This window comes from Ranitomeya imitator, chromosome 2, assembly GCF_032444005.1.
Source record: "Ranitomeya imitator isolate aRanImi1 chromosome 2, aRanImi1.pri, whole genome shotgun sequence".
NCBI lineage: Eukaryota > Metazoa > Chordata > Amphibia > Anura > Dendrobatidae > Ranitomeya > Ranitomeya imitator.
In genome coordinates this window covers 231,342,255-231,367,302 of record NC_091283.1, presented here as the reverse complement: position 1 = coordinate 231,367,302, position 25,048 = coordinate 231,342,255, and the positions used below count along the sequence as shown (strand labels likewise).

At 46.6% G+C, this 25,048-nt stretch overlaps 1 protein-coding gene across 1 annotated transcript in view; it reads left to right on the top strand.

Moving 5' to 3' along the window:
* The first annotated feature begins 540 nt into the window (after positions 1–540).
* Positions 541–25,048, top strand: part of LOC138662777 (cilia- and flagella-associated protein 337-like) — a 191,177-nt gene continuing 166,669 nt past the window's right edge. The window contains exons 1-2 of the mRNA XM_069748700.1: positions 541–568; positions 11,087–11,145. The gene's annotated coding sequence lies outside the window, so the exon portion shown is untranslated. The remainder of the gene's footprint in view (positions 569–11,086; positions 11,146–25,048) is intronic.

Below are 25,048 nucleotides of genomic sequence, written 5' to 3'. Positions count from 1 at the left end.
CTGAAGACTATGCTCTCTGGGACACATTTAGTTACTGAAGACCCCACTATTATACATATCTGGGGCTTGGCTGACAGGTCGATCACTGAAGAACAAACTATTATAACTCTCTGGGGCTCGGCTGACGTTCTTGTCTGGGTGGACTGATCAGCCTGCTCTCCACTGACCGTGGCACTCTCTACTCAGTAGACATGTTTTCCGGCGGCTTGATTGATGTCCATCTCGGCTTGGACTTTGACCAGGCAAAGAAGTTTTTACGCCTCATCTGCTGAACACAATAGAAACTTGCAGTATTACAAGAGACGTTTCCAACAACGAGTGAGGCGACTGACAACCGCCATAACCACAAGACGATAGGACCAGCAGCCACCATCCGAAATGTGGCCCCCAGTCCCATAGAGCCCCTGTAGTGCCCTGTATATGTTCCCCTGAGCCTGCCTGACAAGAAACCTCCACTGGAGCAGCCCAGAAGATGCCCCTTCCTTCTCATCTCCAGAAGCGGACTCCTCAGAGGCAGATTATCTCCACCTCCGCACTGCGGGAACTGGAGCTCTTCCTAAAGAGACAGGTAAGGCCAAGAATGACTGAGGATGTGAACATGGCTCCAACCTTGTCCTGTTCTCATGGCTGAGCTCTGGATACAAAGTGTACACAATATATAGAATACTGGATATAAGAGAAACATGGATATATGTGACCCCCTTGCTGTATATAGTGTATCCTCCTGATAATAATCACATCGGGTGTTATAGCTTCGCCTCAACGCGTTTCGCCCTGACCTCAGGTACTGTACACATCAGGAGGCTATCATTAGAGTCTTTGTGCTATTATTATGGGACTAGTGTCCTGACAGCCTGACATTATTGCTGGACCCTCATAGTGTCATCCTTAGCACTTAATATAGCATCGCCTCAAGGCGTTTTGCCCTGACCTCAGGTACTGGGCACATCAGGAGGCTATCATTAGAGTCTTCGTGCTATTATTATGGGACTAGTGTCCTGACAGCCTGACATTATTGCCAGAACCTCATAGTGTTGTCCTTAGCACTTAATATAGCTTCGCCTCAATGCGTTTCGCCCTGACCTCAGGTACTGGGCACATCAGGAGGCTATCATTAGAGTCTTTGTGCTATTATTATGGGACTAGTGTCCTGACAGCCTGACATTATTGCCGGACCCTCATAGTGTCGTCCTTAGCACTTAACATAGCGTCGCCTCGATGCGTTTCGCCCTGACCTCAGGTACTGGACAGATCAGGAGGCTATCATTAGAGTCTTTGTGCTATTATTATGGGACTAGTGTCCTGACAGCCTGACATTATTGCCGGACCCTCATAGTGTCGTCCTTAGCACTTAATATAGCGTCGCCTCAACGCGTTTCGCCCTGACCTCAGGTACTGGACACATCAGGAGGCTATCATTAGAGTCTTTGTGCTGCTATTATTATGGAACTAGTGTCCTGACAGCCTGACATTATTGCTGGACCCTCATAGTGTCATCCTTAGCACTTAATATAGCGTAGTGTTTCGCCCTGACCTCAGGTACTGGGCACATCAGGAGGCTATCATTAGAGTATTTGTGCTGCTATTATTATGGGACTAGTGTCCTGACAGCCTGACATTATTGCCGGACCCTCATAGTGTCGTCCTTAGCACTTAACATAGCATCGCCTCAAGGCGTTTCGCCCTGATCTTAGGTACTGGGCACATCAGGAGGCTATCATTAGAGTCTTTGTGCTGCTATTATTATGGAACTAGTGTCCTGACAGCCTGACATTATTGCTGGACCCTCATAGTGTCATCCTTAGCACTTAATATAGCGTAGCGTTTCGCCCTGACCTCAGGTACTGGGCACATCAGGAGGCTATCATTAGAGTCTTTGTGCTGCTATTATTATGGGACTAGTGTCCTGACAGCCTGACATTATTGCCGGACACTCATAGTGTCGTCCTTAGCACTTAATATAGCATCGCCTCAATGCGTTTCTCCCTGATCTCAGGTACTGGGCACATCAGGAGGCTATCATTAGAGTCTTTGTGCTGCTATTATTATGGGACTAGTGTCCTGACAGCCTGACATTATTGCTGGACCCTCATAGTGTTGTCCTTAGCACTTCATATAGCGTCGCCTCAACGCGTTTCGCCCTGACCTCAGGTACTGGACACCTCAGGAGGCTATCATTAGAGTCTTTGTGCTATTATTATGGGACTAGTGTCCTGACAGCCTGACATTATTGCCGGACCCTCATAGTGTCGTCCTTAGCACTTAATATAGCATCGCCTCAATGCGTTTCGCCCTGACCTCAGGTACTGGGCACATCAGGAGGCTATCATTAGAGTCTTTGTGCTATTATTATGGGACTATTGTCCTGACATTATTGCCGGACCCTCATAGTGTCGTCCTTAGCACTTACTATAGCATCGCCTCAATGCGTTTCGCCCTGACCTCAGGTACTGGGCACATCAGGAGGCTATCATTAGAGTCTTTGTGCTATTATTATGGGACTAGTGTCCTGACAGCCTGACATTATTGCCGGACCCTCATAGTGTCGTCCTTAGCACTTAATATAGCGTCGCCTCAACGCGTTTCGCCCTGACCTCAGGTACTGGACACATCAGGAGGCTATCATTAGAGTCTTTGTGCTATTATTATGGGACTAGTGTCCTGACAGCCTGACATTATTGCCGAACCCTCATAGTGTCGTCCTTAACACTTAATATAGCGTCGCCTCAATGCGTTTCGCCCTGACCTCAGGTACTGGGCACATCAGGAGGCTATCATTAGAGTCTTTGTGCTATTATTATGGAACTAGTGTCCTGACAGCCTGACATTATTGCCGGACCCTCATAGTGTCGTCCTTAGCACTTAATATAGCGTAGCGTTTCGCCCTGACCTCAGGTACTGGGCACATCAGGAGGCTATCATTAGAGTCTTTGTGCTGCTATTATTATGGGACTAGTGTCCTGACAGCCTAACATTATTGCTGGACCCTCATAGTGTCATCCTTAGCACTTAATATAGCGTAGCGTTTCGCCCTGACCTCAGGTACTGGGCACATCAGGAGGCTATCATTAGAGTCTTTGTGCTGCTATTATTATGGGACTAGTGTCCTGACAGCCTGACATTATTGCCGGACCCTCATAGTGTCGTCCTTAGCACTTAATATAGCATCGCCTCAATGCGTTTCGCCCTGACATCAGGTACTGGACACCTCAGGAGGCTATCATTAGAGTCTTTGTGCTATTATTATGGGACTAGTGTCCTGACAGCCTGACATTATTGCCGGACCCTCATAGTGTCGTCCTTAGCACTTAATATAGGATCGCCTCAATGCGTTTCGCCCTGACCTCAGGTACTGGACAGATCAGGAGGCTATCATTAGAGTCTTTGTGCTATTATTATGGGACTAGTGTCCTGACAGCCTGACATTATTGCCGGACCCTCATAGTGTCGTCCTTAGCACTTAATATAGCGTCGTCTCAACGCGTTTCGCCCTGACCTCAGGTACTGGACACATCAGGAGGCTATCATTAGAGTCTTTGTGCTGCTATTATTATGGAACTAGTGTCCTGACAGCCTGACATTATTGCTGGACCCTCATAGTGTCATCCTTAGCACTTAATATAGCGTAGCGTTTCGCCCTGACCTCAGGTACTGGGCACATCAGGAGGCTATCATTAGAGTATTTGTGCTGCTATTATTATGGGACTAGTGTCCTGACAGCCTGACATTATTGCCGGACCCTCATAGTGTCGTCCTTAGCACTTAACATAGCATCGCCTCAAGGCATTTCGCCCTGATCTTAGGTACTGGGCACATCAGGAGGCTATCATTAGAGTCTTTGTGCTATTATTATGGGACTAGTGTCCTGACAGCCTGACATTATTGCCGGACCCTCATAGTGTCGTCCTTAACACTTAATATAGCGTCGCCTCAATGCGTTTCGCCCTGACCTCAGGTACTGGACTCCTCAGGAGGCTATCATTAGAGTCTTTGTGCTATTATTATGGGACTAGTGTCCTGACAGCCTGACATTATTGCCGGACCCTCATAGTGTCGTCCTTAGCACTTAATATAGGATCGCCTCAATGCGTTTCGCCCTGACCTCAGGTACTGGGCACATCAGGAGGCTATCATTAGAGTCTTTGTGCTATTATTATGAGACTAGTGTCCTGACAGCCTGACATTATTGCCGGACCCTCATAGTGTCGTCCTTAACACTTAATATAGCGTCGCCTCAATGCGTTTCGCCCTGACCTCAGGTACTGGGCACATCAGGAGGCTATCATTAGAGTCTTTGTGCTGCTATTATTATGGGACTAGTGTCCTGACAGCCTGACATTATTGCCGGACCCTCATAGTGTCGTCCTTAGCACTTAATATAGCATCGCCTCAAGGCGTTTCGCCCTGAACTCAGGTACTGGGCACATCAGGAGGCTATCATTAGAGTCTTTGTGCTATGATTATGGGACTAGTGTCCTGACAGCCTGACATTATTACCGGACCCTCATAGTGTCGTCCTTAGCACTTAATATAGCGTCGCCTCGATGAGTTTCGCCCTGACCTCAGGTACTGGGCACATCAGGTGGCTATCATTAGAGTCTTTGTGCTGCTATTATTATGGGACTAGTGTCCTGACAGCCTGACATTATTGCCGGACCCTCATAGTGTCGTCCTTAGCACTTAATATAGGATCGCCTCAATGCGTTTCGCCCTGACCTCAGGTACTGGGCACATCAGGAGGCTATCATTAGAGTCTTTGTGCTATTATTATGGGACTAGTGTCCTGACAGCCTGACATTATTGCCGGACCCTCATAGTGTCGTCCTTAACACTTAATATAGCGTCACCTCAATGCGTTTCGCCCTGACCTCAGGTACTGGGCACATCAGGTGGCTATCATTAGAGTCTTTGTGCTGCTATTATTATGGGACTAGTGTCCTGACAGCCTGACATTATTGCCGGACCCTCATAGTGTCGTCCTTAGCACTTAATATAGGATCGCCTCAATGCGTTTCGCCCTGACCTCAGGTACTGGGCACATCAGGAGGCTATCATTAGAGTCTTTGTGCTATTATTATGGGACTAGTGTCCTGACAGCCTGACATTATTGCCGGACCCTCATAGTGTCGTCCTTAACACTTAATATAGCGTCGCCTCAATGCGTTTCGCCCTGACCTCAGGTACTGGACACCTCAGGAGGCTATCATTAGAGTCTTTGTGCTATTATTATGGGACTAGTGTCCTGACAGCCTGACATTATTGCCGGACCCTCATAGTGTCGTCCTTAGCACTTAATATAGGATCGCCTCAATGCGTTTCGCCCTGACCTCAGGTACTGGGCACATCAGGAGTCTATCATTAGAGTCTTTGTGCTATTATTATGAGACTAGTGTCCTGACAGCCTGACATTATTGCCGGACCCTCATAGTGTCGTCCTTAACACTTAATATAGCGTCGCCTCAATGCGTTTCGCCCTGACCTCAGGTACTGGGCACATCAGGTGGCTATCATTAGAGTCTTTGTGCTGCTATTATTATGGGACTAGTGTCCTGACAGCCTGACATTATTGCTGGACCCTCATAGTGTCATCCTTAGCACTTAATATAGCGTAGTGTTTCGCCCTGGCGTCAGATACTGGACACATCAGGAGGCTATCATTAGAGTCTTTGTGCTATTATTGTGTATATCGGAGCATATTACTCCCGGCTGTGATGTGAGCCACACGCGGCGGCACGGACGCCCGACATATATAGACAACACTCCGCGTCCCACCTCTGACTAGCACGTACACTGGCAAATCTGCAGCTCCCTTACATACAGCCAATCAGGAGCGGCCATGTATAGTGACGGTGCCCTTGTGTCATTAGGAGGATGGCCGTCGCCAGGTAACCAGAACGCAGATAGACTCGCCGAGGAAATCCACAGTATCAGGCAGCGATTGCACAAAATGGCATAACAGTGTATAGTCGATATACACCAGTACCCTGTATGAGCCTACAACTAATGTCAGACGGACCTAAAATAAACTGCAATGAATGCGGGATTAATAAACTACCGCACTACCCCCAGCATACATCCCCCATTATCCCCCAGTATATCAGTCTCACCATATATAAAGAGATGACTCTAGATGTCAAAAGACAATTCTCTACGTTACCCCCAATATAGACACCATCTCAGAGGGCCACTTCCACCAATATTCGTAGCCCAGTCCCTTAGTCAACCCATTCATCCTCCCTTCCATCCCTTAAATTGACGTCATATCTCCACATTAACCACTTCCAAAGTCCACCAATGGTGGGAGAGCTTCCCACTCGCTAATTTATAGCCATGTCTCCCCAGATCGCCCATTATATTATTCCCTCCAGGCAGGATAAAATCCACTAGATAGAGGATAAACCACATAAAGGCCCAAAAAGGGGCTAGATAAAGGGAGTGTAGGAAATACTTTTATTCAGACCCAGTGGGGTTACCGTTTTTAATCCACTGTGCCTCTTTCCTCGTGATCCTATTGTCATGATCCTCCTCTAGGAGATGTTCTTATTTTTTCAATACCCGGAAATTTGATCAATTTAGCATTTCCACCGTGAACGTCCCAGACATGCTTGGATATAGGGGTATCCTCCTTCCTCCTGATATCCCCGATATGCTCCAGAATCCGTTTCCTATATTCCCATATTGTCTTCCCCACATACGTTTTAGGACAGGTACTTGTAGCCAGGTAGATGGTGCCCTCAGTCCGACAGATGATAACTTCCCTATTATAGTAGACTTTACCGGTCATATCACTACTAAACTTGGCCTCCATAGTCATGTGCTTTACACGATCTGCATTTACATGTACCAGTAGACGTAGTTCTACTCAACCATGTGGAATCAGGCCGGTCCACCTGTAGATGACTGTGGACCAGACAGTCCTTTAGGTTCCTTCACCTCCGGTAAGTTACTGAAGGTCTACATGTAATGGCTTCCTTTAAATCAGGATCAATCTTTAGGACGTCCCAGTACGTCCTCAGGACATCCATCACCTCGCTAGATCTTTCATCAAATGTACCAATCAGGCAAATGAAACCGACCTGATCGCTCTCCCTAGGTACCAACAAGGATGTTATGTTGGCCACCCTAATGAGGCGATACGCTGTGTTTAATACATTACTGGGATAGCCTCTTATAATAAATCTATCACTCAGTTCACCTTTTCTCCTCTCGAAATCATCGAGGAAAGAGCAGTTATGCCTCAGCCTTAAAAACTGGTCTTTGGGGATTCCTCTTTTAGGTGGTAGCGAGTGATGGCTTTGCCACTGAAGAAGGCTATTTATAGCTGTCGGCTTTCTAAACAGATGTGTCCTAATAATGCCTGCGGTGTTAATGCGAATGGACATGTCCAGAAATGAAACTTGACTCTCATGTATAGTGGACGATAGCCTCAGCCCAAGATCAAGAGTATTCAAAACTCAGACAAAGCAATCAAATTGTTCCTCAGTCCCATTCCGTAAGAGGAGGACGTCATCTATATATCATACCCAAAGTGGTACCTTACACGTCCATACCACATTCCTCTCATTGAACACCAGGACTTGCTCCCTCAAGCCCAGGAATAGATTTGCATATGTGGGAGCACAAGGGCTCCCCATCGCGGTACCCCTCAGCTGGTGGAAGTTACATCTGTCAAACAAAAAATAGTTATGTTCAAGAATGAACTCCAAATGGTCCATAACAAACTTTTTTTTTCAAGTAGCTATCAAGCAGAAGCGATATAGCAGCATGTGTCGGTATTAAAACTCTATAGTCCAATGGTATAAGATAATCAGAATCAGAGGCCCCAAAGAGCACACTTATCTGCGATAAAAGAAAACCCTTGTCCGATATTGTTTACCTCCTTCCTATCTTTGGGGTTCATCAAAGGAGACCTTCATAGGTCCACAGGCAACTTCAGGGTGTCAATTTGGCCCCGATAATTTCTTCAGCATTTGCTACCATCACGCTTTCACTGTATGCAAATAGTGAAAGGGACCTTCAGCTGTCCCTAGGACTAGGACCCTAACTATCCCTGCTCCCAAAGGTACCTCTAAAGGTGAGGAGGTTTGGGCCACCACTCTTACTGTTCTCCTGCTATTCCCTAAGCTGTCCCCTCTACCTCACCAGGAAGCCTGGGACAGAAATGCTAGTGTATATACATGTAAAGGGATAACAAAAAATCAACAAACATACTGTACAAACAGTCACCAAAGAGAGAGAGGTGTATAAAGAGGAGTGGACTAGGATAATGAGGAAAGCATACACACAAAAACAGCAAATAACAATATCCAGCAGTGACAACAATCTCCAACTCAGCGACTCCAAGGAGATAGTAAGTAAAACTTTTACTGGGGAGGAAGAGAAGGTCTGGACTGATTTTATAGGAAATAACCAGGTCAGAAACAGCTGTGAGATGGAGCTGCAAATTTTTAACCAGCCTAGGAAGGGTCATTAACCTCTTCAGCACCAAAGGAAACAAAATCCATTTAACCCCTTCATGACCTTGTGATTTTTCGTTTTTCCATGTTCGTTTTTCGCTCCCCTCCTTCCCAGAGCCATAACTTTTATATTTTTCCGTCAATTTGGCCATGTGAGGGCTTATTTTTTGCGGGACGAGTTGTACTTTTGAACGACATGATTGGTTTTAGCACATTGTGTACTAGAAAACAGGAAAAAAATTCCAAGTGCAGTGAAATTGCAAAAAAAAGTGCAATCCCACACTTGTTTTTTGTTTGGCTTTTTTGCTAGGTTCACCAAATGCTAAAACTGGTATGTGTAAAATTATATACAGTGGCGCTCAATGACCAGCTATGGTATAATGCTGCAGATTTAGACAACAACCACTATGTTGTCATGGTAAAGCCTCTGTATGAAATAATAAATAAATAAATCCGCGCAAAAACCAATATAGAAAACCCAAACCTTTTACTGGACAATATATTAAATACCTTACACATATAGATATTACACTTCCCCTATTTGGATAAAATGGGTGTCAATGTAAACAGTCTGTACGTGATCTACAAGGTAAAACACCAACCAGAAACAGACTTGTGCACTATTATAGAGTCCACGTGGACGCTACTGTTCAATGGCCATATAATATAGTCTTTATGTGCCGACCTACAGATGCCCAATCCGAGTCGGAAAAAAAAGACTATGAGTCTATATTGTGGAGCAAAGAGAGATCTCTCATGCACCCTGTTAAAAAAACAGAAAAAATGAATGAAAAAAAGAAAAAAAAGTATGTGGAAACTGGATGTAACACTATGAAACCGCCCCGGCCGGTGGCGGATGTTACAGAGAATCAGGAGTAGCAGCGCGGTACAGCCGGGTTAACCGGGTTGGAAACCCGCTGTACGAGCCTCCTGTGACCTTAGATGGAGCTCATGTAATGCCGCTTTCTATTCTTCGGTATACCTCCACTGGAGAAAATCCTGGATCCTGGGCTGGTGGTGTAGTCACGGCTTCCAGGCGTTCACTGCTTCCTCGCGTCTGCGATCTTCGGAGCAGGACCTGCCGTGACGTCACCAGTCACATGGAAAAAGAAGTAACTTGAAAACTGAACGTTCAGTGAATACGGGTCGCCTCATGGACCAAAGTCCTACGCGTTTCAGAAAGAACGCTTTCCTTCATCAGGGATGGTCCTTGGTGACCCATAGAGCATATAAACTGAGCTGACATTATGATTCTCCAGGTCAGTACGAGTTCATAGACACCTAACATGACTAGGTTATTTTTTACCTAAGTGGTGAAAAAAAATTCCAACCTTTCTAAAAAAAAAAAAAAAAAAAATTGTGTCATTTTCCGATACTCGTAGCGTCTCCATTTTTCATGATCTGGGGTCGGTTGAGGGCTTATTTTTTGCGTGCCGAGATGACGTTTTTAATGATAGCATTTTGGTGCAGATATGTTCCTTTGATTGCCCGTTATTGCATTTTAATGCAATGTCACGGCGACCAAAAAAACGTAATTCTGGCGTTTCGAATTATTTTTTTCTCGCTACGCTGTTTAGCGATCAGGTTAATACTTGTTTTTTATTGATAGATCGGGCGATTCTGAACGCGGCTATACCAAATATGTGTAGGTTTGATTTTTTTTTATTGATTTATTTCGATTGGGGCGAAAGGGGAGTGATTTAAACTTTTATATTTTTTTTATTTTTTTCACTTTTTTTTTACTTTTGCCATGCTTCAATAGCCTCCATGGGCGGCTAGAAGCAGGCACAACTCGATCGCCTCTGCTACATAGCAGCGATCTGCTGATCGCTGCTATGTAGCAGAATTGCAGGTGTGCTGTGAGCGCCGACCACAGGGTGGTGCTCACAGCTACCGGCGATCAGTAACCATAGAGGTCTCAAGGACCTCTATGGTTACAATGGCGGAGCATCGCCGACCTCCGATCATGTGACGGGGGTCGGCGATGCCGTCATTTCCGGCCGCCCGGCCGGAAGCGGTAGTTAAATGCCGCTGTCTGTGTTTGACAGCGGCTTTTAACTAGTTAATAGGTGCGGGCAGATCGCGATTCTGCCCGCGCCTATCACGGGCACATGTCAGCTGTTCAAAACAGCTGACATGTCCCGGCTTTGATGCGGGCTCACCGCCGGAGCCCGCATCAAAGCAGGGGGATCTGACCTCGGACGTAATATCCCGTCCGAGGTCAGAAAGGGGTTAATATGAAACACAAATACCCAGGCTCAATGGAAGACCTGCGATTCACAATACGTAGTGATTTTCTAGCCCCAGATCTCCCAGGAGGACGTGACCCACTCGTGACAGGTACGTGGTCCATTACACCCTCTATTGACTGGCTTTTCTTAAGTTCCCACACTAGGTACATCATCCATTACACCCCCTACTCATTGGGTGTTGTTATGGAGAAGCCCTTCTCTCCGGCACTAGGTACACACACAATTACAGGTAATCACCACTATTGACTCATCTGTATTCGCTTTCCTTATTTCCAGGCCCTAGGGTGGCGGTCTCTGTGATTAAGTCAGTTATGTTGTATATGCTAAGTCCTAAGGATCAGGATCAATGTGGATCTCACTATCTCTCTTTTTATTCAGTGGATCCAAAAATCTGTCACCCGACGAGTGAGCTTCAGCCATGAGGAGAACATCTTGAGGTAAGTCTATTGATGCCACACTACTGGGAAATCTGAATCTTGTGGGGACAAGTATATAAAAAACATACAAGAGATTTTACAAAGGGGACAAAGGAATACTGCATACAAAATTACAGAAAATAATCAGGATCAACAAAAGAAACTGACTACGCTGATCACAGAGATGATTCAGTTTAGTGAAGGAGAGCACTTCCATTGGAAACGTCCAGTGACCGTGCAAGTGCAGCGCCCCAGGGTCCTGGTCATTGCAGTAATACCATTCTCCTGTAGGGGGAGTGATGTTACGTTTGAAGGCAATAAAGGAGATCTCTTTACCAGGTAAAACCAACACACAACACACTTCATACTCCAGTCCACAGGGGGAGCTATGCTCCTATTTATTAGGGCACTCTTCACAATTAGATAAAACTGGTGGGCTGGATAGGAAGTTAGGCAGAAGGCAGAAGCTGACTGAGCTTGTCTCAGGCAGCTGCTAGCTGAGCTCCGCTCAGTTAGTGGGTCCCTGACAGGGATGGGATCCTGTCAGAGGCCTAGACAGAAGGTCACGGAGCTGCGCCGGCCCTCGTGCGGCAGCCCCTAAGAAAGAGACACAAACAGAGAACTGTATTGTAACGCATGAGGAGAAGTCATAGTGCAGCGCCCCAGAGATCTGGTCGTTGCAGTATGACACTCTGCCACTAAGGGGAGCAGCGGTACGTCTGATGGCACTGAAGGAATTCTACTGACCAGGTATCACCAGCACACTACATTACATTACACTTCACACTCCGGCCACTAGGGGGAGAAAAAGGCTTTATTTATTGGGCCACTCCTCACACTGGTAAAACTAGGGGTTGGATAAGAAGTTAGTCAGAAGCTGACTGGGTTGGATTCAGGCAACATCCCGTGGCAGGGGGTGTTGCAGGGAGAAGACACAGGGGGGTCCCTGTCAGGCGTGGGAACCTGGCAGGTACCTAGCGAACAGAACAGAACGTTACGGAACCGCGCCTGCACTACCTTGCGGCAGTATCCTAAGAAAGAGACACGAAGCGAAGGATATTGTGGAACAGTGAGAAACGAGATCAAGCACAAAGGAGAACGAGTAGGAGTCGTGCCCCGAGAACGGCAACATCCTACTGAGGCACGTAGCTGGTGGCCAGAACACCGAGGAAGTAACTGACTCTATGCCTTACTTCAAACTACGCAGGACAGTTAATTATAGGTTGGCTGTCTACCTTAAATTTCCTACGAAGACATAGGGGGCAACGCGTGGAGAGGGGCGTCTCTAGGGTCCCGGAAGAGCTCCGAGCCTTCCCGTCATACGGGTGCGTCCTAGCCATAACATACCTGGGGGACGAGAAACTAGTAACATCTGGAATGAAATAGAAAGAAAGAGAAAGAACTAGAAAAAACGAACGAACGAGAACAGCAGTTGTGAGGACTATACCGAATGCTCAGCAGGGAAGCACTACAACACACAGGCGCTATTGGTAGGCAACGATTTCCACCTGTAAAGGGAACTCTGGATGTGCCATCAGACCGGCCGGTCTCAGACAGCCCTGTTAACTGTGCTCTGGATTGCGGATCCTGAAGTCTTCAGTAAAGAGGTAAAGAGACTGCAACCTTGTGTCCTTGTTATTGTCTGCACCTCACACCATCGCCATCTACATCACTGGGACATACTTCACCTGTGGGAAGGTATACCATCTAGCTGCCATTCCATCACCCCAGCGGACTCCGAGCAGCGTCGGTCATCCTGACCAAACACCACAGGTGGCGTCACGAAACCTTGACAGACTCCTATCACCTTTTATTGGATGCCCCTTAGCAGGGTCACGGACGGGTCCAGCCACCGTGACATCCCCAGAACTGAGACAGAAAGGACCGGTACGGAGTAACCTGAGGCCCTGTGTCTGGGGGCGCTCCAATAGCAAAAGGAGAGGAAGCCAGAAGGAGTTCTGCCCTGCACAGGCTGCCTCCTTCTGAGGCGCAGGATCCCGGTAGCTGGAACACCGAGGGAGCAACAGTCCTTTATGCCTTGCTCCAGAGACCGGCAGGACAGCTAATTCCAAGTTACTGATCCGCCCTATACCCAGGAGGCACGGTGGCAACTTGTGGGGGTCGGGGAGTGCTAGAGTCCCTGTAAAAAGCCTCAGGCCACCAGTCATATGGGTTTGTCCTATCCTATCCATCAGGGGGACAGAGAAAGAGACATAACATCTAGAACATCAACAATAGTTGTAAGGACCTTATGAGAGGCTCAGCAGTAAGTTACTACAACACCCAGGCGCTAGAGGAAGGCTACTGATTTCCACCTGGATAAGGGGACTCTGGATTTGCCTTCAGACCGGCCGGACTCTGCCTGCCCGGTGATCTGGTGCTCTGGACTGCGGATGCTGAAGCCATCAGTAAAAAAATAAAGAGACTGCAACCTTGTGTCCTCGTTATTCACTGCGCCTCTCACCATCCACCATCTACACTCTGGGAAGCCCTGGGGACATACTTCACCTGTGGGAAGGTATACCATCCAGCTGCCATAACATCACCCCAGCGTACCCCCCTAAGCAGCGTAGGTCACCCTGACCGAATACCACAGGTGGCGTCATGAACATTTCCCCTTTAAAGACCTTTTTCCCTTTTACATAAACGTCCCTAGGGCCACGGACCGTGTCAGCCACCGTGACATCCCCCTTGAGAACCGAAAGGCCCGGCACCGAGTACCACACTGCCCTATCTATCTTTGGCGTCACGAACAGGATCTACTTAAGCCTGGAAATCGGGTCATGTGTGCCTAAGAACTGTGCCAGAATTGTATTTGAACTGTGATTTACTAAAGGACTGTGTACTGCAAAAGACCGCCAAAATACCCACCAAAACTGCCGCCATTACAGCACCACGAGGAGCGCAGGAGAAGAAAGAGGACGTGTCGTTGTGGGTGTGAACGAACTGAGAAGTGCGAAAAATAACGGCCGCCCAGTCTAAATATCTTTGTACCTTGAGGACATGTCAGTCAGCAGCTGAGATCCGCCTCCTGATGCTCAATGGCGGGCGGAGAGAAACAGAAACCACCCCCAGAGAAGAGAGCGGGAAAAGGACGAGGAAGAAGCAGACATGGCAACCCCTGGGCACCTGAGTGGAAATGATCCGGCCCAGCGCACACCCCCGTCACCGGAGGAGTACTCAGGCATGCCGCCGCTGGAGAGTGTGGACCTCTCCGAGCAGTCCATGGAGGAGTCGCAGTCCATGCCGCCGCTGATCCTAGCGCCTTCCTCGGAGGAGTTGAACGGCATCGGTAGAGTAGGTACCAGAGACGACCACATCCCAGGGATCTGCTTGCCCCCCGTCTCCGCTACCTCGACAGCCCCTCTTACAAGCCCTGGACTAAATGGGCATGATATTAGAGTCCTCCCCTGGGGGGAATATCAACGGCACCTGATAGCACAGTGGAGGGAGGAAGCGGAACAAGAGGCCCGGGGTGACCTGCAGGACAGCCTTCCACTAAAATGGGGTGTCGTGGTATTTTTCCATCTCCAGAAGGGGAAGGGTTTCATCCAGGAGATTGGATTGCCAGTGAGGGTCCATGTCACCCAGGATGAAGTGGAACCCTGCCTCAGAGGGGAATACCCAGATCCAAACTTATACCCAGGGGATGCTGTGACCTACACCCGGCACCAGAAAGGAAACGGTGGGCCCGGGATGTCCAAAGATGCGCAGCCCTTATGACGTCACCCAGGGCCCAGGAAAGCGAACTCACCACTGAGACAGCAGCTGCAGCCCCTGTTGTAGCAAATGCCCACACCCAAGCTACACAAACTTCTATTGCGGCCCATGATCTCACAATTCATGAAAGACAGACTAACGGTGTTTACCTGGAACCAGGCGTAACTCTGGACCCCACCCTTCCCAGGCCAGAAAGGATTCTGTGCCAAGTGAAGCCCTGGAAACCGTCCAATTAAACACTGAACACTGAATGTAAATAGTTTGTTTATCCTTTGCTGCTACTTTCCAGTACTGAACCTGTCCAAGGTTATTTCTTAAAGGGGTCCCGCATTAAAGGGATCCTTAATTTTGCACAAGTTCAGCGTTGCCTTAAAAACATTTTGAATCATGGACGGTGAATGATTCACAAACTGTCCTTGTATATAGTTGGCACCTTCTTAAGGGTGCTTCCTACTGGTTTTACAGCAGGAGGCTTTTACACAGACTGCCTCTAACAGAAACTGCTGTTAATCTTGTTGTGAGAATTACTTTGTGTTGCAGACCTGAAGAAAAACCCATTGGTGTGGCAGAATTCCGGGTCAGGATACCCGTCTTGTAGCCCGCCCAAGACCAATGTTGGGGGTTCGTTTCCCTTCTGAAGAGAATAGAATTGAAATGGGTCTATGAGCTTGATACTCTTTCTCCAAAAGGCTTAAATATTGATTATCAACAAAGTTGTCTCCTGTAAGGTCCTTTTGGGCCTTTGTGGTACCTTATCGGTGTATTATTGTTTTTAATTCTATTATATACTGTTTATTTTTGTTAGGGGTGGTCTCATTAACAGTTGCCTTTTAGATCTGTATATACAAATGTAGCCTCTTGATCAATTTGATCTGAATAGAGTGTGGCTGTTCGCCTGATATCTACCTTAATCCATTTTTTATAAATTGTGATTTTTTTTTTTTTTTCCCCTTCTATTCCCCTTTTTATGCTTGGACGTAATTTTTCCAGGATAAAAAAACATATATGTCTATGGAGTTAATGTGCCTGCTCTCGTCAGATTGCAAATGCTAAGCAGCTTGAGGCTGGGCAAGTACCAGCATGGGAGACGGGCTGGGAATCCCTGGTTCCAAAGGTGTTTGTGATCTATGTATGTCCTTGCAAGGAGTTTGATATGGACTGAGTTTAGGTTATCATGATGGTTGTTTTTTTCTGTATATGTCGTCTCTCATTACAGGCTCATATGAAAAGATGTAAATATTTAAAATGACGGATCACATAATATAGGAATAGTCGATATTGGGGATAAATATATAAGGTGTCCAGTGGAGAAATGTCATATTGTATACCGTTGTATACTATGGACCTGGAGTGGAAAAAATACTATACCTAGCTATGAGCCTGGATGTACTTTTGCGCGCTGATTGTAGCGCTATGTGACCGCTCACTGGAGCCATCTATCATGAAGAAGTCTATGGAGCGTTACTTTGTCAGGTGCAGTTGCCGATTAAATAGACTCAGTGTGCTGACTATGCTGGATTCCGTCATTATAGCGCTATGGGACCGCTCACTGGAACCATCTGTCATGAAGAGATTTATGGAGAATTCCTCTGTCATGCGCAGTTGCTGACTATATGGACTCAGTGTGCTGATTGTGCTGGAGTCCGGGACTGCGACATGCGCATATGAGCTACGGACAGGGATAATGTCACGGACATGTACAATACAATGTGCACCATTAATCTACCATTGGACAAAAGTGGGCGGTGTTTGTTTACTACTGACATGTGGACCAGCAACCTATGAACTAGCGCGGTGAGGAGCGCTGCATGCTGGGCATATGTCGATCACATGATCTAAGATTTAGGAGCTGATTGGACTGCTCCTGTTCTGAACACGCCCACAATGCCATGACGATCGTGGATGCAGTACCCGGATTGGTGCAAGTGATATTTGTTTACATTGTGGACTTTGGGGACTTATTGGGGATTTATGAGTGTGATACAATAGCGGCGAGAGATCAGAGGTAGTTGGACTATGTTAGCGGCTAGTATATATAGGGGGCTGGCAATGTGGGACTTTTTATATGTGTATATGTATGTTGCACTATGATGTATTTTTTCCAGGTGTATGGAGCCACACCATTGGTTGCTTGTTAATTAATGGGTTTGGCCTAAGGGTATATAATGGTGGTTGTATTATCTTTTCACTATGCTTGAAAAAGGTCCACGGACCGAAACGTTGCAGATGGCAGAATAAATACGGGAGCTGTTTTTTCACAATTGCTGTGGTGCTGTCCTTCTTCATGTACTTCTGGATTTACCTACTGGGATGGATCCCCTGGTGAGGACGTGCACTCTGCTGTCCATAGAGACATTGCCATTATAGGGTGCGGCTTTACTATTAATATTTGATACTTGAATATTGATGATGTTGTTGATTCTTTTCACTACCTCAGAAAAGACTCGAGTTAGCCCTTAAGGACAATGTTTATTTGTCGCACTTTGCCTGAAGGGGATAATTGTTTGAAAGTATTGAGTATTTAGTTAGAATTGTATTTTACATAGTTGATAGGATGTAGTTAACAGTATAGAGTTAAGGTACCGTCACACTTAGCGACGCTGCAGCGATACCGACAACGATCCGGATCGCTGCAGCGTCGCTGTTTGGTCGCTGGAGAGCTGTCACACAGACAGCTCTCCAGCGACCAACGATCCCGAGGTCCCCGGTAACCAGGGTAAACATTGGGTAACTAAGCGCAGGGCCGCGCTTAGTAACCCGATGTTTACCCTGGTTACCATCCTAAAAGTAAAAAAAACAAACGCTACATACTTACCTACCGCTGTCTGTCCTCGGCGCTCTGCTTCTCTGGTCTGGCTGTGAGCGCCGGGCAGCCGGAAAGCAGAGCGGTGACGTCACCGCTCTGCTTTCCGGCCGCTGTGCTCACAGCCAGACCAGAGAAGCAGAGCGCCGAGGACAGACAGCGGTAGGTAAGTATGTAGTGTTTGTTTTTTTTTTACTTTTAGGATGGTAACCAGGGTAAACATCGGGTTACTAAGCGCGGCCCTGCGCTTAGTTACCCGATGTTTACCCTGGTTACCAGCGAAGACATCGCTGAATCGGTGTCACACACGCCGATTCAGCGATGTCTGCGGGGAGTCCAGCGACTAAACAAAGTTCTGGACTTTCTTCCCCGACCAGCGACAGCACAGCAGGGGCCTGATCGCTGCTGCCTGTCACACTGGACGATATCGCTAGCGAGGACGCTGCAACGTCACGGATCGCTAGCGATATCGTCTAGTGTGACGGTACCTTTACAGTTAGCCTGATATGATGTACTTTGAATAAAATTGAGGTCAAGAAATGATAGGTTGAATAAACTGAAGGAAAATGCAGTGAGCCTGTGGGGGTTGATAGACTGATCTGCAATTGAATAAAGTGGACCCGTGTGGGTTAGTTAAAAGTTTTGCACTTAGAAAGGAATAATTGTTTGCACTTGAATAAAAAAAATAAAATGCTTGCCTTTGCACTTAATAGATAGTATACCCGTATGGGTAATTGTATTTAATAGTTAGTACATCTGTTATTAAAATGTTCTATTTTTAGGAGTAGTCTTGCAATGTAAATATGTTCTTGTTTGTAACGTTCAAGTGTCCTCACCTCCCATAAAGGGAAGCTTAGTATATATTAACTGTTTTATAGCATTTTAAAAATATGCATGTCTTTTTGATAATGCATTGTTGTTTTCTTTTCCCAGTCCAGGAGTACTGGATTTAACAGGGGGGGCAGCACCGCAGGGTCCTGGTCGTTGCAGTAATACCATTCTCCTCTAGGGGGGAGTGATGATACATTTGAAGGCAATAAAGGAGACCTCTTTATCAGGTAACACCAACACACAACACACTTCATACTCCAGTCCACAGGGGGAGCTATGCTCCTATTTATTAGGGCACTCTTCACAATTAGGTAAAACTGGTGGTCTGGATAGAAAGTTAGGCAGAAGCTGACTGAGCTTGACTCAGGCAGCTGCTAGCTGAGCTCTGCTCAGCTAGTGGGTCCCTGACAGGGGTAGGATCCTGTCAGAGGCCTAGACAGAAGTCCACGGAGCTGCACCGGCCCCACGTGCGGCAGCCCCTAAGAAAGAGACACGAACAGAGAACTGTATTGTAACGCGTGAGGAGAAGTCATAGCAAAAGGAGAGGAAACCAGAAGGAGTTCTGCCCTACAAAGGCTGCATCCTTCTGAGGCGCAGGATCCCGGTAGCCGGAACACCGAGGGAGCAACAGTCCTTTATGCCTTGCTCCAGAGACCAGCAGGACAGCTAATTCCAAGTTACTGATCCGCCCTATACCCAGGAGGCACGGTGGCAACTTTTCGGGGCCGGGGAGTGCTAGAGTCCCTGTAAAAAACCTTAGGCCACCAGTCATATCGGTTTGTCCCATCCTATCCATCAGGGGGACAGAGAAAGAGACATAACATCTAGAACATCTACAACAGTTCTGAAGACCTTATGAGAGGCTCAGCAGTAAGGTTCTACAACACCCAGGTGCTAGAGGAAGGCTACGGATTTCCACCTGGATAAGGGGACTCTGGATTTGCCTTCAGACCGGCCGGACTCTGCCTGCCCTGTGACCTGGTGCCCTGGACTGTGGATGCTGAAGCCATCAGTAAAAAGGTAAAGAGACTGCAACCTTGTGTCCTCGTTCTTCACTGCGCCTCTCCCCATCCACCATCTACACTCTGGGAAGCCCTGGGGACACACTTCACCTGTGGGAAAGTATACCATCTAGCTGCCATAACATCACCCCAGCGGACCCCCCTAAGCAGCGTCGGTCACCCTGACCGAATACCACAGGTGGCATCACGAGCATTATCCCCTTAAAGACCTTCCCCCCCCCCCCCATTTACAACGGACCTCCCGAAGGCCACGGACCGGGTCAGCCACCGTGACATCCCCCATGAGAACCGAAGGACCCCACAGCCCCCGGGGGAGCTCCACATACACAGATGTGTATCTCTCCACATCAGTGTTCCCCAACTCGGCTCCTCAAGAGCCACCAACAGGTCATGTTTTCAGGATTTTTAGTCAGGGGTTTCAGTAACACTCACATGGACAGTCGGGGGCTTCACTAACACTCACATGGACAGTCGGGGGCTTCATTAACACTCCTTATGTGTTGTGCCCTCTCTAGTATGATTGAGAACCTGATAGTAAATCCACTTCAGTTTCCAGCCCTCGGTCTCTTCTTTCTGGCCGCTGTCTTCTGAATTGTATAGTTCTTTTCTCAGCGAATTGTCAGCTCTTCTGACCAGTAATCATTTTCCTTTGGACAAGCAGTTCTTCAGTGCACAGAGCTGGTGATGTGACTGGAATGTGACTCCCACCCAGAGACTCAGTCACCCCTTGTAATCGGGTTAATGGCCTAGAACGGATTGTCATAGACAGCACTCACCAGGAGTGACCAGTATATAACCACAGGTACCGAGGTGCAGAGCAGAGGACATGTCCAGGGAGCAGACCACACTGTATACAGAGAAGTGACCAGTATATAACCACAGGTACCGAGGTGCAGAGCAGAGGACATGTCCAGGGAGCAGACCAGACTTTACGCAGAGGAGTGTCCACCATCCCTCACACGGTATGACAGCTCTGCCTACCCAAGGCTCCATCGTCGTCATGTAGTGTCACTAACTATATACAGCAAATGTTCCTAGAATCCCTGTCATGCCCTGTTTGTCTCCCGCCCCTACATGGTCACTTCCCTAATGTTACCTTTGTACAGTACCACAAATAAAGAACAGAAGCTCTCCCAATGCGCTTCTGCCTCAATACTGAGGCCTCACCAGTGGAGTGAACTTGTACATTTAAGATGCCCGAGCGAGGTGGTCGTGGACAAGCTGCTGCTTCTCATGCTTTGTCACCCTACTGGAAAGTTGTGTCCCAATTCCCATTGTGCTGTTTGTGTGGGGTGCATCACAATCACTTGTTCGCCATAAGCCTCCACTGACTCCAGGCCTCCATCCTGAGGAGCCGCCATACATAATCCATGGGACACCAAGTGCTTTTTAATAGTCTAACTTTACTTAACAGTTCACGGTCATTACAGTGGAGCATGTGGGATAGGGCCCAACAGGTTACAGCCTTTCCCTCAGGTACCGGACAGAACTTCAGCCCTAGCACTCGTTCCCGATAGAGCATCCCTTTTCCTGCTGTCTCCACTACCTCTAGGGATCTAACATTAACTGCTCCTTATCTATTTCCTATCTCCTACTATATATTTCTAATAATCCTTGCTTACTTGTATCTGTAAATACTTATCTTTATACACTGTCATGGAGTTTCGGCAATTGCCCCGCTATTCCACACATTACACTGTTCACACTACACATAAGCATACAATGGTTGTCTTCAGGGCTGGGACGGGGTAAGACAGTCCACATCCTCACATTCCTCTCCTCTTTGTACATGGTCATCCTTGACCACCTGGAAACCTCTAGGACGAAGAGGACAGTCATTATAATCCAAAGCCTGATGATGGCTAACACAACAGTCTGCCCAATAGTCAGTGGTCACATCTCGAGTTCTCCTCCTGTACTTTTGTTTAAACAAGAGTTGTCTCGGTCAGAACTGCCCAACTAGTGTTCATCCGAGTCCAAAATTACCTATAACAATGGCCTTTAGGCCCACACAACATTGGCTCATCAGTCCATGAGCACATTTCTTACGGTCTCTCATTAATCTTTCACAACAAGTGTGTAATTAACACAGTCCATTGAGGCACAGAGTCCATATAGTCCTGACCTAGATGGGTCATCAGGTCATCTGTTTCCTCACCTCCCCATTTTGCTTGCAACAGTCCATTTACGTAACACAGTCCATAGTAGGGTTGAGCGAAACGAGTCGACCATTTTCAGAAGTCGCCGACTTTTGGCAAAGTCGGGTTTCATGAAACCCGACCCGACCCCTGTGTGGGGTCGGCCATGAGGTTGGCGATCTTCTGAATCTGGTATCGGAATTCAGATACCGAGTTCCGATATGTTTGCAATATCGGAAATCGGTATCGGAATCCATATTTAAGTGTAAAATAAAGAATTAAAATAAAAAATATTGCTATACTTACCCTCTGACGCGCCCTGGTACTAACCGGCAGCCTTCCTTCCTTAGAATCAGCGCGTGAAAGACCTTAGATGACGTCGCGGCCTGTGATTGGTCGCGCGACCACTCACGCGACCAATCACAAGCCGCGACGTCACCGAAGGTCCTTCAAGCGCTGATTCTTAGGAAGGAATGCTGCCAGAAAGAAGCAGGGCGCGTCCGAGGGTGAGTATATACCTAATAGGAATATACTGTGGCTTCCACACTCCATTATACACTGGCTGCACCGCTGCTTTAAGGGACCAGGGGGCGACCGCAGAGTGACTGTAGAGGACTGGTTGGGGATAAGTATACAGCTCTCTCCTACTATGTTCTTTGGGCTGACTAACCTTGCCTTCATATGGGTATGATCGACCCATAATGTTGCTGGTGTCAATATGAACAATATGAATATGAACATCTTTGGAGACCTTACTCCAGATATAGCCACAAGTATTACCATCTGTGTATCTGTCTTATTAAAGTCTGTTGGCCTATGTGAACACCCACTATAGTATATCTGATATAACCCTTTCTATATACTGAAGGTCACCAATCTAGAGGTCCCACTATATAGGAATTATTGATATATGATAATTATGTGCAGCATTATTAGAAGTTACAAATTGGTGCTATTTTCTCTGATGCCAGAATATGTTTGTATAAATCAGATGTATTTCACATGTAATGATGGACTTTGTATCAATGGAGCTATTTACTCGTTGGAGTAATTTTAATTGTTTTTATTGTGTGTAGTATTACTTTGTGAAAATAAACTTTGGTATTCTTTTGCAACAATTTCTATTTGTGGAGTTCCAACCTTTTGTGGGCATGTGCTCTTCTCTTGAAATTTTGATATATATATATATATATATAATACATGCTTGGTAGTGAACCCAGTTGTCTTACATGTTATAGTATTAGATGGTGCCCACTGAGCTGACTGTGGCATTATCAGTTCCCATCACCATATCACATACATAGCCAGCACCTTTTGTTTTGGCCCAAAGAGTTTTTAATCCACCACCATGGCAAGGTAGACTCTTTTAGCTGGGCCCTACTCTACTTTAACCTAATTAAGTTAAACATTTCTTTAAATATCCAATACTCTTTTTAGGTATATTTTTATTTATTTTCCTCTAAGGGAATGTGTCACACACATTTTTTAAAATGATCAATAATACCATATAAAAGGTAGAAATACCATCACACCATGGCCGGACCACATATTACCACCGCATCGTAACTGATTAATACCACATACAAGGGACAAATACCACCACAACATGACCAGACCACATATTACCACCACATAGTGACCGAATTCTGCAATACTGATCACTAATAAAAAACCACAATGCTAATATTACTGTAAGTCCCATCATAAACAGGCGCTCTGTACATAGTATATAGTGTAAGAGTTAATCTGCTAAGTTGGGAGCTCTTGGAAGCTTTCCTGCATTAAGGCTGTCAGCTGTTTACTGTAGGCCACTCCCCTCCCCTATATATTCTGGACCCTGGCAATCACTCATTGCCAGAAAAAGCTTCATGCTGCATGGTTTAGGAGATGGTGATTTGTTGCTGTTTGGGAAGGCATTTGGTGGCTTTATCTGGAACAATTATTATCTGGGATAATTTCCCTCCTTCTCCTACTTTAGTTTTACCATATCCTCCTCTCCATGATGTTTACCTTTGTTGTTCGTGTGAGTACATTTGTATGAATGGTATTTTCCTTTATCCCTGTTTGCATTACCTTGTTAGTCTGTTTGGTGTATTATAGAATACAAAACTCCAAGATACATATTGTGAGCGCACGAGGTCTGGCAGTAAATACGCCAAAAGACCCTGACCTCACCAAATCGGCTCAAAACAAACCATGTCAAAAGGAGAGCAATTCAGAGCAATGATTTATAAAACAAACTTTAATTGCCATAAATAATACAAAAACATATCGAAATATTACATTATCTAATGACTAGAGCACAGGATGAATGTCCCAGGAATGCTGGAAAAGCTCCCATCCCCCCACTCCCCCAGATGTAAATACCCTTGTAATGGTATGCATAAGAAAAAGCACCTACACTATCCAACCAAGGTCACCCCAGAGCAGTGGGATTCTATAGTAATGCCATTAAGTATGGTGGTGGAAAAAGGATGCTAGCACTTACCACTACACAGAGGTAGGGCGGGACGGTCGGGTGATGGTCCCCAACGCACGTTTCGTGGCCACCAGTGCCACTTCCTCAGGGGGATAACCATGTACTGCCTAACAGGACCTTAAAATAGCCCTTGGCCCCGGTCACATGGTACACAGCAGCCAATCACAGTGGCGCCATCGGCACATGTGCACTGTGTCCGGCAAGTCCCAGCAGTGGAACTCAGCGTCAGACCAGGTGCGCACGCCCAGGGCAAAGAAAAAATGTCCGGAGCGCACACACCGAGCCCTAAGACGCCGGTCCACACAAGGACAGGACGAATCACAGCGCAATGCGCACGGCCACTGGTGAGGGAAGATACTAAAAGTGCACAATATAAGTATAAAAGCTACTCCCTCCACATCCACTACTCATAGCTACTACCAATACAGGACAATTGGGGACCCATCAAAAATACAGCTCACAATAAAAACCGGTAAATGAACAAATATACAAAGTGGAACTAAACCGTTTTCTATACATCGGCATCACATTATAGTGGAAAAAGTGCATCGCTTCAGTTTAACAGTCTTCATAGTAAGAATATTTGTCCCATTCTCTCTGAAGCAGATGTCTTGATGAGTCCACTTTGCCCCGATTTGGATGGTATCCACGCTGGTTACTTGAACGGAGCCAAGGACATATTCAAAAGGCATACCTTAAGGCCTCGGATCAATTATTATCACTAATAATGTAAATAAACCAGAGGTTAAAATCACAAACACAAACATAACAAATGCTAAAACCAAAAGATCCCGAACCATACAGGGGTTAAGGACGCCCAGGGCTGGAAGGGTCATATATTTAAATACAAAAGGAGGCAGAGGATGACACCTTGGCACACACAAATAAGGAATAAATAATGAGTACAAACAGTACCAGGGATTCCCAGCCA